The 14,473-nt window shown below is 35.4% G+C and overlaps 1 protein-coding gene across 2 annotated transcripts in view; it reads right to left on the bottom strand.

Moving 5' to 3' along the window:
- LOC137240152 (prolyl endopeptidase) overlaps nucleotides 1-14,473 on the bottom strand; it is a 682,234-nt gene that overhangs the window by 452,240 nt on the left and 215,521 nt on the right. The window lies entirely within an intron of this gene.

The raw sequence follows: 14,473 nt of genomic DNA on the forward strand, positions 1-14,473 counted from the left end.
GCATGTGCATGCATGTACATGTACGTGTATGTGTGTTTTTTGTCAGCACTCATGCATATGCATGTCGGGGTTGATGTGTGGGTGCCTTTCCCCTCCAAAACGGAGGATTTTGCGGGTCAACGGTTGTAGCTTGCTATACAACCGGCCTCTTGGATTCTAACCGCCAACCAGCACGCATCTGCCGCCAACGATCTCCACTGTTTTCAAGAATATATTCAGGTAATATTGTACCCAGGTTATATATATATTCACATAATAAATTACATCCATTATAACGAGAAATCTCGTATACTTTCTTATTTCTCTATTTCCACACGCATATTCCCACTGAGATCGACCCGGTGCGCCCACCTCTCGCAAGGATCAGACGCACCCCGGCCGAACATATAGTATGTACCTTTCAAAGGATTTTAAAACACTCGTCGCATCCTTTTAACGATAAATTGACCGCAGATGAAACAGAACATATTTTCATTTTTTTTTTTTCAAGCCTACCTAGACAAAAAAGTTCCCTAGTCCTACAAAGAAAACACTACCTGCCTTAAAAATATGCTCTTGCTTGAAATGTACCTGGGTTTGGGAAAACGAAGCTATCAGTTTTTTGTATCTACTAACCCTTCGAAAATCTACCTGCTAACTAACTGATATACGAATACTAACGCATATGTAGCAGTAGGTACTTAGGTATTAAATGGATATATTTACTTGAATGCTTATAAATTGTGTATTAGTCCATAGATTTTGTTGAATGAAAGCTTTTTATTTTTGTAATAAAACAGAGCTTAGAGAAACAAAAATCTGCAAAAAAAATAAAAAGTTTTCGAGATCCTTCCTCGCAAAGTACAATTTTTTTTATATTAAAAAAAAAAAAATAAAAAAATCCGTAATGATTCTTCGTTATCTTTGAATCTGCAGGGCCTAGTAACAAGTGTTGTATGCACAGTTTATAGCAAATTTTATTACCTTTTAAAAGCTTCCGTTTTGGAATTGCTCAATTCGTTCTTGAGATATATATTATTAAGTGGAACCAATTTTTTTTTTTTTTTTTTTTTGAAAAAGCGGTAATTCTAAATATGTCAAAAACTTTACCATAGAATTAAAAATAACCTTGATTTTCGGAATCAGGGGGTGATTTTACATAGGAGTTTCATAATGGCGTCTCTGGTGCAGAAAAAAATTTGAATTGGTGATCCAGTGTTATATGCGCGCTAAAAGGTTACTAACATACTATATTTATATTTATAGTAACGCTTTTACAAGCAGTACTTCAGCTGTTCACTATTCTATCAATATTATTATTTGTATTTAATTAGCGAGACATACTCATATTGCTTTATACAATTGTCCTAGTAACCATCGCCGTTTGTAAACTTTGCAATTTTTCTCTAATATCAATAACAAAAATAATTGTATAAAGCAATATGAGCATGTCTCACTAATTAAATACAGATAATAATAAGTTTTATCGCAAAAACTTTGCTTCATAACAATTTTTGAGTGAAAATTTAAACGAACGGCATCTGAAAGGCAGATGAATTTTCACTAGGTATGATATTTATACCACAATAAAATATTACGGTCCAAAACTCTCTTCGGGATCCCAAAAGTCATATTTTTCACAGTCATTTTTCCATATGCATTTATCCTTGGAACTCGACAGGTACAATTCAATTCGAGAATTAAGAAAAGTTGTGTGATTGGAAAGAAAATGTTATAAATATTTTTATTTCATGTTTGAAAATGTATAAATGAATTTAAAACAATTTGAATTGGGTTCCAAAAACCATTCATCCCATATGAAATTTTCGAGGCCTTTGGAAACATTCTTTCAGGATTTCGTCTTCAGTCTAGTCAGTCCGGTTATGGATATTTACAGAACCTAGTATATTAACCTGCTCTCGCCCATCGTATTTCTCAAATAATATCAAGGTTGAAAATAAACATTCAGGTGTTGCTATAGTAACTGGCAATACTGTCAAAGCTCGCAATAATGCGTTGACATTTATTACATGAAAAAGGGAATATGGCAGGGTCCTGGAGATTTTGATTTTGATAAAACCTTCCGACAACGCATCCACCGCATTTTGAACGCTTCGATCGCAAATTTGTTGTCTACATATTTTGACTTCAGACACCATATCACTTTCAGAACAATCCAGTAATTCTTCATAAAAGTTGTATAATTCTTGCTTTAGAAATAACTGGTAAAAGCTTTTTTGGCATTATAAAGATTATTGTATAAAATTCGTTTCAAAAATTTTTTTTGATTTTCTTAAAAAAAATATTTATAAAATTAATATTTGTAACACTCGTATTTTTCTTAAAATTTGTTCAAAGTATTAAATTTTATGTTATTATAAATTTTTTTTTCTACGCCACATTGGGCTTTAATCTTTTTCCCTATTTTTAGGATTAGTTTGTGTCATGTTCAAATCTGACATCAAACTTTTTGTGAAAAGAAATTTGTTCATTTTACTATATTTAAAAAAATCCTACTTAGAGAGATAGAAAAAAATCCTAAGCAAAAACGTTCGTTTTCGTCCATAAAGGCCGACCAATTTGTTTCTAAATTTTATACTTATATTGTTGCCTCAAGCGGTACGCCGCCAATTGTAAAGGTATCTTCTGGTCCCATTTTGCTGCTAAATTGTATGCCACTTCTTCTATGCTCGCTTGCTGCCAGTTGGTCACCAATACTTAATTTTCTGCTTTTATTGATTTACCGAATCCTTGCCTCCGTCTGCATAATACTGATCTTTTTTATGGTAGTAATTAATTTGTCCTTTGGTGATTCTTCCTCATTTTGCGATTTGCCAAAAAAAAAATCCGAACGAAAAGGCTTCACTTGTTAAAATTCCAATCTTTACTGGTAGCAGATAGTAGTGCCGTTTGTGTTGTATTGTCCTTTATTCTCCTTTTTAACAAAAACTTTTTAACTGTTTAAAATGGTCAGGATTCCTGGGCAGTCAGATCTTTTTTAGCAGTTGTGCCAATTTTGATCTGGACTGGCAGGATCGCCATGAAGTATGGCGTATCCTGCTCCTTGTTATTAACGCGACAGGCTCTTCTGAACAGCTAGATATTTAGCAGTTCTGCTAATTCCTGATCAAGCTGGCAGGATCGCCATGAAGTATTTAAAAAATACGAGCATTCCCCGATTAATTCATATAAAGAGACAACATTTGTTAATTCGTTGTAGTTCTATAAATAGAACAAAAACAGCATAATACCAAGTTTCTATGAAACCGCCTTACAAACATGCATATCTTCAACACATAACTACATACGAAGTACGGGATGTGTGGAAGATAATATATGCGAAAGAAGGCAATTGGGAAAACATTTACAACAACTAAGGCATGACGTAGCTGAATGCGTTTGTAACCATTTCAACTATCGTAGGGGTGCGGGTTCGACTCCCACTCCCGGGAGAAAAGGCTTTGAAGAGATTTACAAGGTATAATCGAAACAGCTGTCGCCTTGTCCGTCCTGATATCATGTCGTTTACATTTTCCAAAATTATTAAATAAGTTATTTCGAGAAATAATATATTATGCGGAAGATTACGCAGTGGAATACATGGACTGAACAAAGTAGATAAATAAGAGCAATTCGCGCTAAAGTTTATTACGTTATAGGCAAGCATGAGTGAGATAAAAGTTATTCTGTCATGGAAAGCCTGAAGACCAAGCAATTTGTGACTGCTGGTATATGATGGGAGGCCGTCTGGCCAGTGAAGCATACGTAAAGCAATTTTGTAAACATTTTTGGAACTTTCTCAAATTTATAGGAGTTAGATTCATAGAAAGGATTCCATATTATTGAGCAATATTCAACACCACTTCTGACCAAGGATATATAAAGTGCCTTCAACGTCATAGGGTCCTTAAAGTCGCTGGTGTTACGTCTACTGAACCCAACCATTGCAACAAATTTTGAAACAACGAAATCAATGTGACTAGAAAAAAGAGAGTTTGGATTCAAAAATTACACCCAAGTCTTTACTCTCTTGACAACGATTAAGAGATTTAGCATTTAGTTTGTAGATAAAGTATGTGGCAGTTGTCTTTATGGAATAAGACACAACACAGCATTTGTTTGAATTTAAAAATAAGTTATTGTCTGCGCACCATCCGGCAAAAGAGTTCAGATCAGAACCGTTAGAAATAAAATAAATAAATAAATGTAAGGCTGAGCTTCTCTTCCGATTTACGTCGTGCTCCTTTTTTCTAATTTTTCCTACAAATTGGCGGGATGGGACCTACTTGTTTTATGCCGACTCCGAACGGCATCTGCGAGGCAGATGAGTTTCCACTGAGAGCTTTTCATGGCAGAAATACACTCGGAGAGCTTGCCAAACACTGCCGAGGGGCGACCTCGCTTAGAAAAATTTTCTTCTAATAGAAAAACATTCGGTGTGGTAGGCGGAGCACGCTACCATCACACCACGGTGGTCGCCAATAGTTAGAAATAGTTAGACCAAGAAATAGTATTTTTTGTGAAATATATAGTTTTAGTGCTTTACTTCAATCATTAAAGGGGAGGAGTGATGGGGAAACATATTGAGTAAAAAGTGCTAAGTCAGGAGAAAAAATTTGTTTTGAGTACGGAAATTGTGCTAAGTCATAAAATAGCTATCCTCATTCACAGTTTTGAAAAAAAAGGTTATTTCAAAAATTATTCAGTTTTTTTCGTCTCCTGTAAAATTCGTAAAAAGTGACTTAGCACATTTTCACATTAAGATAACGATTTATTTTCTTACTTTTAATTAAGTTCTTTTTCTTTGATTTCAACTCAGGGAATCTACGCGTCTCTTTTCTCAATTTCTCATGCTTTTCCTTTCACATCTTTTTCTTACCAAAGTTTTTTTTTCTCCTTTTTTTGTTGTTTTGTCTCACCACTATACAGTGAAATTCCTTATAAGCGGACACTCACCGTCGCAGTGTTTTTGTCCGGCAATGGGAGATGTCCGCTTATAAGGGATGAAGTCACAAAATATATTCACATATAAATTGTATTGTATATAGTTTATTTAAGAAAAGTAAAGAATATTTCCATACTTTAGTATTACATATAAATACATATACATATGTATATCGATTAAGTAACTTGTATAAGTCTTTACATTTCAATACTAGTTTGATTGAAAAAATTGGGTAATGCTTGATTGCTTTAATTTAAAATGTTAATTTTCAAAGTGACTCTCGATATTTTTAATGTGCTGAAAAACTACATAGTAATTTTTTGCAAATTGTTTCAAGCGCGCAGCAAGTTTTACAGCCTCATCATATGATGTTATAGGCTCACTTATTTCTTCTGAAAATTCATCTTCTGAATCACTTATGTCCATAGTATCATCTTGTTGGTCAAATTGAATTTCTATATTGTTGTCCTCAGGGAAAACATTTTGATCCATTTGAAGAAAACCTTCCAAATCATTTGTCAAAGCTAGTCCTTCCTGAAGCCTAGCATAGATTGTCATCTTCAGGATAAAAATCTGGAAGATCCTCATAAGTTTCCAAAAAACCTGCTTTACGGAAGAAATTTCGGACGGTTGTGGCTTCCACTTTATCCCAAGATGCTTTGATGAAATACACAGCTTCTAGTACATTAATCGATTTTGAGAGCTCTAAGGCTGAACTTTTATTGTCAATTTTAGATAGCAAGTGTTTTAAAACTAAGTTTCTATACAAAGTTTTAAAATTTTGGATTATACCTTTAACTTCAACTTTAACTTTAACTTTAACTTTAACCTTAACTTTAACTTTAACTTTCACTTTAACTTTAACTTTAACTTTAACTTTCGCTTTAACTTTAACATTCACTTTAACTTTAACTTTAACTTTAACTTTAACTTTAGCTTTAACTTTAACTTCAACTTTAACTTTAACTTTAACCTTAACTTTCACTTTAACTTTATTTTTAACTTTACCTTTCGCTTTAACTTTAACATTCACTTTAACTTTAACTTTAACTTTCACTTTAACTTTAACTATAACTTTAACTTTAACTTTCACTGTAACTTTAACTTTAACTCTAACTGTAACTTTAACTTTCACTTTAACTTTAACTTTAACTTTAACTTTAGCTTTAACTTTCACTTAAATTTTAACTATAACTTTAACCTTAACTTTAACTTTAACCTTAACTTTCACTTTAACTTTAACTTTAACTTTAATTTTCACTTTAACTTTAACTGTAACTTTAACCTTAACTTTAACTTTAACTTTCACTTTAACTTTAACTTTATTTTTAACTTTCGCTTTAACTTTAACATTCACTTTAACTTTAACTTTAACTTTCACTTTAACTTTACTTTAACTTTATTTTTAACTTTAAATTTCGCTTTAACTTTAACATTCACTTTAACTTTAACTTTATGATCCGGGATGGGCGTGAGCTTAGCACCTGCTAACAAGCCAACCTAATATAAACGCACACAAGTCATTTTCTGTCAAAAATGTCTCATGCACATACAACTTGTATGAGAGCAACTCAAATTGAATTTGCTGCGTGAAAACCTAACTCGATTTCCAATTTTTGTTCTGCGTGACATTTAGATTTGACGTTTGCACACATGCTTTACATTGTCGCAACGCATGCTTATTTGGGTTAGGACAACAAACGCCGGTTGTTTGCGTGCGCTAAAAAAACGCAGTGCGGTTTTATTAGGTTGGTTTGTAAGCGACCATATATATATACGATAAGCGATAGCACAATGGCTACTTCGTGAAAATCAACGACAGCTCTTTTAGTTTGATTTCGATGGTCGTACGGTGAGGAAGTGTCGCACGCGCGCTTAAAACAGAGTACCAAAGAGTGCGTGTGACACATGTTTACAGTACAAGCATTGAAATCAAACTAAATAAATAATTGATTTTGCTTTCGTGCTCGCTACGCGTTCGTGTTTACTAACACATTCTCAATTTGGTAACCGTGTAAATGTAGTGGTGCCCACCGCTGTTTATGATAGAGATCCAATTTTATGTATTTGGCCTGTTGCTAACACCGAACCTTTACGAACCTTTTCGAACCTTTTCGAGCCTTTTCGGATCTTTTTTTGACAAATATCCGTTACGTTTTTTTTGATTTAGTCGCCAAGCCCGCGATAAAATCTATGCAATAGCTTAAAAACTAAAATTATCTCAAAAACTAAGGTCACAGCTTATTTCGTGCACTGCGCCCTGCCTTAGAAAAAACTGCATTTTATTTATTTTTTCCAAAATGAGCTTTTCGGCCGATAAATAAAAAGACAAAAACTTTTGTTTTTTCTTATTCTCCTACGCGTTTCGATGTTTTTTATAACATCTTCATCAGGGAGTCTGGTTTATTCTAATAAAACATAAAACGAAAAAACAAACATTAAAAAGTTATTAATAACTAACATCAAGCAATAACATATTTTCCAACAGTTCACTTAAATTTAACATAATACAATAACATTTGAACTGCAATTTAGTCTTTAGACGTAACATTTAACATAAAACGTTTACCTTTAACATAAAATGTTTCCTTTTTACATGTAACATTTATTAACAAAAACGTTCATTCAACAACATACATATATATACAAACTAGCACAATTAAAATTTTCGACTGCGTCCATTGCCTCGTCCATTGCATTTGATGGCAGTTGTGTATGCGCCGTTTATATTATTTACGTCTTCTTTGAAGTTTACCGTCTTCTCTATTTTTTGTTGTATGCGTAACCCTTCGAGTGTTAGTCGCGTCCTCTCTCTCATCTCTATATCTAAAATCTTAACATTATCGAAGTCCGCTGTATGGCATTTGTTGGTTAGGTGCTCAGCAATAGCAGTAGTCGTTTTCATATTTTTCGCATCTGATTTGTGCTCACTAATTCGGATGCCCAATGATCTCTTCGTTGTACCAATATAAACTTTTTCGCACACTTCTCCTTCCTTTCCGTTGCATTTTATTTCGTAGACTACATCGTGTTGTTGTTCCTTGTTAATTTTGTCTTTTGTTTGTGTAAATATTTTATTTAGTGTTTGGTTTGGTTTATGTGCTAATGTTATGTTGTTGTTTCGCATAAAATTTTCCATTGATTTGTTGTCCGTTAGTCCTGGTATGTATGTTACACCTGTATATAGTCTCTTATTGTTTTCATTATTCAAATTTGCATTGTTGGTTACATTGTTAGTGCTGATTGTTTTTATTGTTGCCAGCCATGTGTCTATTAATTTATTAGGTTTTGCATTTTATTTAGTTTAGTACCTCGTATGACGACCTTTTTGTTAAATAACATCATCAAGATGATTTTTCATAGATGCAATTAATTTTTGAGGTTGGTGGAAGTGATGGGTTTGGGCCTACTTGGCTGCTTCGGGAGTTGGAAAAATAACTTTCTTTGATGCCACAATGGACAAAAATTTGTATTTAACTTTACGAAAGGCAATTTGTTGCATATCGCCCCTAATTTAGGTGTTCGTGATCAATTTCGCAATAACCAAGACAAATACCCTTAACACATATCCAGGATTGTGCCGGGATTATGCAAGCATGGGTAATATAGAACTGTCCACACCTCATGAATCCACTTCCACAATCTCTCGCCTTGAATTCCATTGAAAATTTGTGGTCAATTTTGGAATCGGCTACACGGCAAAGGCAGATTAGTAAGATTAGCGATTTAAAAACTACTCTTGTCGAAGATAGGCATAAGGTACCACCCGAAGCCGCTCAAAAACTAATTGCATCTATGAAAAATCATTTGATGATGTTATTTAACAAAAAGGTGGTCATACGAGGTACTAAACTAAATAAAAAGTTTTTTCTAAGGCAGGGCGCAGTGCACGAAATAAGCTGTGACCTTAGTTTTTGAGAAAAATTTTGTTTTTATTAAATAATTAGGGCATTCTCCTAACTTTGACAGAGCAACTATACTTGAACAAGAACAACACTACGGTAAACGTTTTACATTGGAAATGCTTCACATAATCAACGTACCTACAAACATACGAATGAATTATAAAACGGACATAGACCACAGCGCACATTTGTACAGGCATTTGTTAGAGAGCAAGCGACAACAGTAGACACATTAGACGGATCGGATATTTATAATGTATGTGATTTTTTGTTTACAAAAATTTTTTATATTGTACATTGTTTTATATTGTGATGTTTTTATATTGTTAATAGTGTCCTGAGGATGGTTACCGAAGTGTAACCGAAATATATTGACAAAAAAGACGAAACGTTTGTGTTTTAATTTGGACCTTGAGCCAGCAAAAAACATATATTAAATAATTAGAACAAACGTGTAAACACATGAAAATTAAGTATTTGTTCAAATAGAAGCATATTTTTATTAAAACCGTGCATTTGAATTTTTTTGACACCGTCACTAGTTTCCTTCCTTTTTTTCTGTAGCTGCACGTAATAAGCTGTGAGCCACTGTATGTATATCTGGGTAATTGGATTTTTTGAAGCTTTTAGGGCTGATAACATTCACGACGGCGGTGTAGCCGCCACATCTGTCATATTATTTTTACACATGTCCTTATGAGCGTCGCTATTTTCGGCGCAACAGAGCAGCACGACAATCAATCACGAAAGCTGTTGTAGCCAGATTAAACCGAATTCTATTTTTGGGAAGCGTCAGTGAGTGGCGTCCTTTTTATTCTGCTAATAAAAACTTAAATAGAAGTAAGTAACAGATAATAAAAGCTAAAATCATTATTTTGGGCGTTTTTTAAACATAATTAATATTTTTTTCAAAATTTTTCGCTACTAGTTGCTGTAATTTATACTGGTGGCTGCCGCTTTCAAGGTAATCAAGAAGCCAATGCTTGGCTACCGTTGTCGTCAAGCTTTGATTTATTATGGTTGTGGTCAGTAGACGCCGTGTTGAATGTGATCAGCCCTAGTAAGGCAAAGAGTCGTTAGGCTAATGATTTCGGACCGAAAATTACTTGTGTGGTAATAATTCGGTAAATGCTTACATACAAAAGTATGCAAAAAATTAGGCTGTTGTTGGGCTAGAATGATGTAAAAACTAACGGAGAATATGTGCTATGTACGGGCAAGTTAAGACTTTCATAAGGTAAATAAAGCGTTATTTAATAATTCCTTTTCAGGAACGTTAAGGGGAAGGCAAAGGGGTATATACGTGGTTTATATATAAATATGTAAGTATTTTAAAATGTGTGATTTGTGTATCTTAGCGTATTAGAGAGGGTATATATAGAACATTAGAGATTTTCTGTGAATTTATATTTATTATTGTAAAAATGAGAATATAAGGGGTTTCTCGTGACGCTTTTGAGGTCCGCTAAGTTATATAAATGTGGGTATGTGTGGTAAGAGAGTTTTCTTTGCACTTACTTTTTGCCTGGGTTACCTCTCTATTTACCGTACTGCGCTGCTATAACGGGTCTGCTGTTGGTGCTTGTGACGGATCTGCTGCTAACGACTGTACCTTACGTTTTTGCCTGGGATACCGCTCTATTCACTGCACTGCGCTGCTACAACGGGTCTGCTGTTGGTGCTGGTAATGGATCTGCTGCTAACGACTGTACCTTATGCTAGGCTGTTCGTTGATTAAATTTTTTTTTGCGATTGTTTGATTTTTTATAGTTTCAGGGCCGGCACCCTACTTTGATGGTCACTTAAAATTTCAAATTTTTAAATTGGGCTCGCTAACCTCTTTTGTTCGCACTGAGCACGCTAATATTATTTACTTTCAGCTCTTTTAAATACTTTTAGCAATTTTGTGATTTTTATTTTTCGGTTTCTTTTTTTTTCCTTTTTGATAGCACCTTACTTTAACAATGTTATCTTTTTTTGCAGGTTTTTACGGAGCACCATACTTTTATTTTCAGGTTTAATGGAGCACCTCATTTTTAATTTCTGGTTTTTATGTAGCACCTTATTTTTATTTTCAGGTTTTTACGGAGCACCTTGTTTTTAATGATATTTCCTTTTTATTTTTAGGTTTTTACGGAGCCCCTTATTAAAATATTTTCTTTTTGTATTTAATTAGCGAGCCTTGCTCATATTGCTTTATACAATGGTTTTTGTAATTGATATTAGAGAAAAATTGTAAGTTTACAAACGGCGATGGTTACTAAGACATGTTTCTGAATTTCACTTCTTCATCAGCTAGCTTTTCGGGAGCTGAGCGTTGAACTTGAATCTCCAACATTCACATCGGTGCAGCCTTTAGCTGCTAAGCCATATGAATGTCCCGTTGTTCGCTGTACAATTGGTCTCTAAGAGTTGCCTTTTTGTTTATATTCCTTTTGATCACCATGTAGGCATATACACTCTGTATGTAGTTTATTCCTAATGGTGTGGATATGATTTTTAGGCGCGCTTTTGAAAGCTTAGTAACATTTGTTCGGATTTTTACAGTATTTGTTTTTAATACTTCCGCTGTTACTATTATATCAATATGATCATATGTATTTAATTAGCGAGCTTTGCTCATATTGCTTTATACAATGGTTTTTGTAATTGATATTAGAGAAAAATTGTAATTTTACAAACGGCGATGGTTACTAGGACATGTTTCTGAATTTCACTTCTTCATCAGCTAGCTTTTCGGGAGCTGAGCGTTGTACTCGAATCTCCAACATTCACATCGGTGCAGCCTTTAGCTGCTAAGCCATATGAAAGTCCCGTTGTTCGCTGTACAATTGGTCTCTAAAGTTTCCTTTTCTTTTTGTTTTCAGGTTTTACAATTTTCGCAATTTTTTCTTAATTTTGGCAAGTTTCGTTTATTTTCAGCTTTTTCCCTTCACTAGTCCGATCGTTCAATTCAGCTGTATTTTCACACCTTTGCCGTAAACATGGAATTTTTTGCTGATTTTACACCCTTTACAATAAAACTTAGTCCTTTCGTTTTGTTTCAATCACTTAATCGTTTTTGTTCTTGCTTTATTAAGCACTCTATTTTATTTTTCCGTTTTTTTTTTCTTTTTGCACCGAACGGACCATGAATACTATTTGACAATTTTAATAAAACAATTCTTGCCAATTAAATCACTTTTTTAATTTATTTAAATTTCGAATTTGTTTATAAATTTTGGTTTTTGAAAATGAAAATAATAATGGTTAAAGTCTAGTTGAGGGGTTGACTGCTAACACGCTACCAAAAATATCGAGAAAGGTGTCAAAAGAGGCGTATTGACCGCGACAACAATAATCCAAAGGCGGAAAAGAAAAATTTTATCTCTGTCCGGAGATATTTGCAGTTGAAGTTGGCGATTTTCATGTGGTTGTTGTAATGTTGTTGTACACAGAAAAAAAATTGTGAACATAAGTGTTTTGCGCGGATATAGTTTTGGTCTCCAAACCGGTGTTGGACCCACCCAGGGTAATTTTTTATATGCGCGGCCGCCAACGCAGAAAGGTGTTCTGCACAAAAATACTATGGATACCACCCCCGGTTTCGGTGGGACCCGCAGGTCATTTTTATTTTCCGCCTTCGGATTATTAATACTGATGTCAAGATGTTAAACACCTCTCTCGATATTTTTGGTAGCGTATTAGCAGTCGACCCCTCAACTAGACTTTTACCATAATAATTACAAATTAAAATATCAGATTAGCGATGGATTACTAACTGAATACATTTGCGCGCTCAACGATAACTAACTGGCCATCAGCTTTTTGTCGTCCGCTAAACCTCTTGCTTTGCTAAGTAGGTAAGTATGTATGTATGTAAAAGTACAGGTGAATATGAATTTGCAACGTATATAAGTTTAAAGGTAAATATGAATGTGAAATGTATATTAATCAAAAAGTTTAAATGTAAGTATAAGTTCAAAGATAAGTATGAATGTGAAATGTATATTAATCAAACTTCCATTAAAACTCAATTAGGTTATGTCCCATGTCTTCAACAAGTATACATACCTGAGTGATCAGGATGACGATCGAAGTTGATATAGTCATGTCCGTGACGTCTGTCTTTTTGAACGCAAACTACATAGCCCCTCTATTTTTTAGATATCTTAATGAAATTCGGTTAGCGGGTATATTTTGGTATCCGATTAGAAATTTGTCTTAACCAACCGAATCGGACCACTAGAGCATATATCCCCCACGCAATTTTTCAGTAGAGGTTTTTTGTCATATCTCATATATTCGTCAGTTTATCAGATAGAAGCTCAAAGTTTAAGAATGGGGTCCGCCGCGCAACTTCTAGCATAGAGGTCCAACGCCTTTTTGTGGATATAACTGAGGACCTGTTTTTCTTCTACATACGACGGGAGGCCGGACCTCATCAATCAGATGTCTGTTGGGATGTCCAGGTTTCAGGGTTTTCAGCAGAAACTATTTGCTCAGCATCTCAGGTAGGTGGTGTTCTGGGACATAAGAAGACAGGCCGTAGCGATTCCGTGAGTAACCTTTAGGCTTGGCAACCATATCGGGGACGCGAAGCATGCATGCGGCCGGTCAACTGCTTTGTAAGTGGTAATAAGCGCGTCTTTGTCTCTCGCCCAAATGCTGACGGCAACACATTCGGGGATTTTGTTACGGCTCTGGATTTTTGGTACAATTGCGGATGCACGCTCGCTAAAATGTAGATCTTGATCGAACGTCATACCCAGTATTTTCGGCTCTAAGACAGTCGGTAGCGTAATGCCATCGGATAGGACACAACCACCCTGTGGTACCCCTTTTTTAATTCTTCGGAGTTGCGTTCCTCAATTGCACCGATGCCTCCCGACCAGACTGGGAGGACCCTTCCAAGTCTTGCAGTAACGTGCCGTGGTTGACGCCAGGCATAGGTACTGTTCTGTGGTGCAGTTTTCGATTCAACCTGCAATTTATCTGCGTGTTGACAGCGTTTACCGCAGTGGTAGTGCTTTGTAGTTTTTCAAAGCCATTCCAATGATTGGCAAGACGCAAGTTTGCAGTGATATAGGGAATCAAAATGGCCTCAAGTGTCTTGGTACTGGCGATAGGAGAGATATCGGACGATAAGCTGGTATACGAGGCTTCAGAGTAGCGGTACCCCCTTCACCATTTTTCACTTTTCGACGATGGCAAAGGTTGACCATGACAGATTGAAGACATGTACTAGGTATTAGGGTTGCCAGGGTCATGCTGTCTGATAAGGTCACATTCCCGCTAAAGTTGCGGCCTCCTCTGGAAAGTGCGACTGGATTTCCGGGATTCTTTCAGCGGGAATAAAATGAGCCGACGCAGATTTATTGACATTGCGGAAAGCACACTCCCCTTGACGGGCATCAGTCGGGATTGTGAGGGCAGCAAAGCGATCGTCAGTGTGTTTTTTATAGTCTTGCTACTTTCCTTTGTGAAAGTGCGGTTTTATCAGATGATGAAATCGGCTGAACGCTCGTGCGAAAGAAGTGTAGGTGGGTGTTCGGATGCCAGTGCTACCATCGGCTGAAAGTCAGTTAACGAGTCCTGAGCGCAGAGATGGAGATGTCTGGTGAACTAAGACAGCTTCCTACCACACGCGTGAGGGCGCCCCCGT

The sequence above is a fragment of the Eurosta solidaginis genome, chromosome 2 (assembly GCF_040869045.1).
Source record: "Eurosta solidaginis isolate ZX-2024a chromosome 2, ASM4086904v1, whole genome shotgun sequence".
NCBI classification, from domain to species: Eukaryota; Metazoa; Arthropoda; class Insecta; order Diptera; family Tephritidae; genus Eurosta; species Eurosta solidaginis.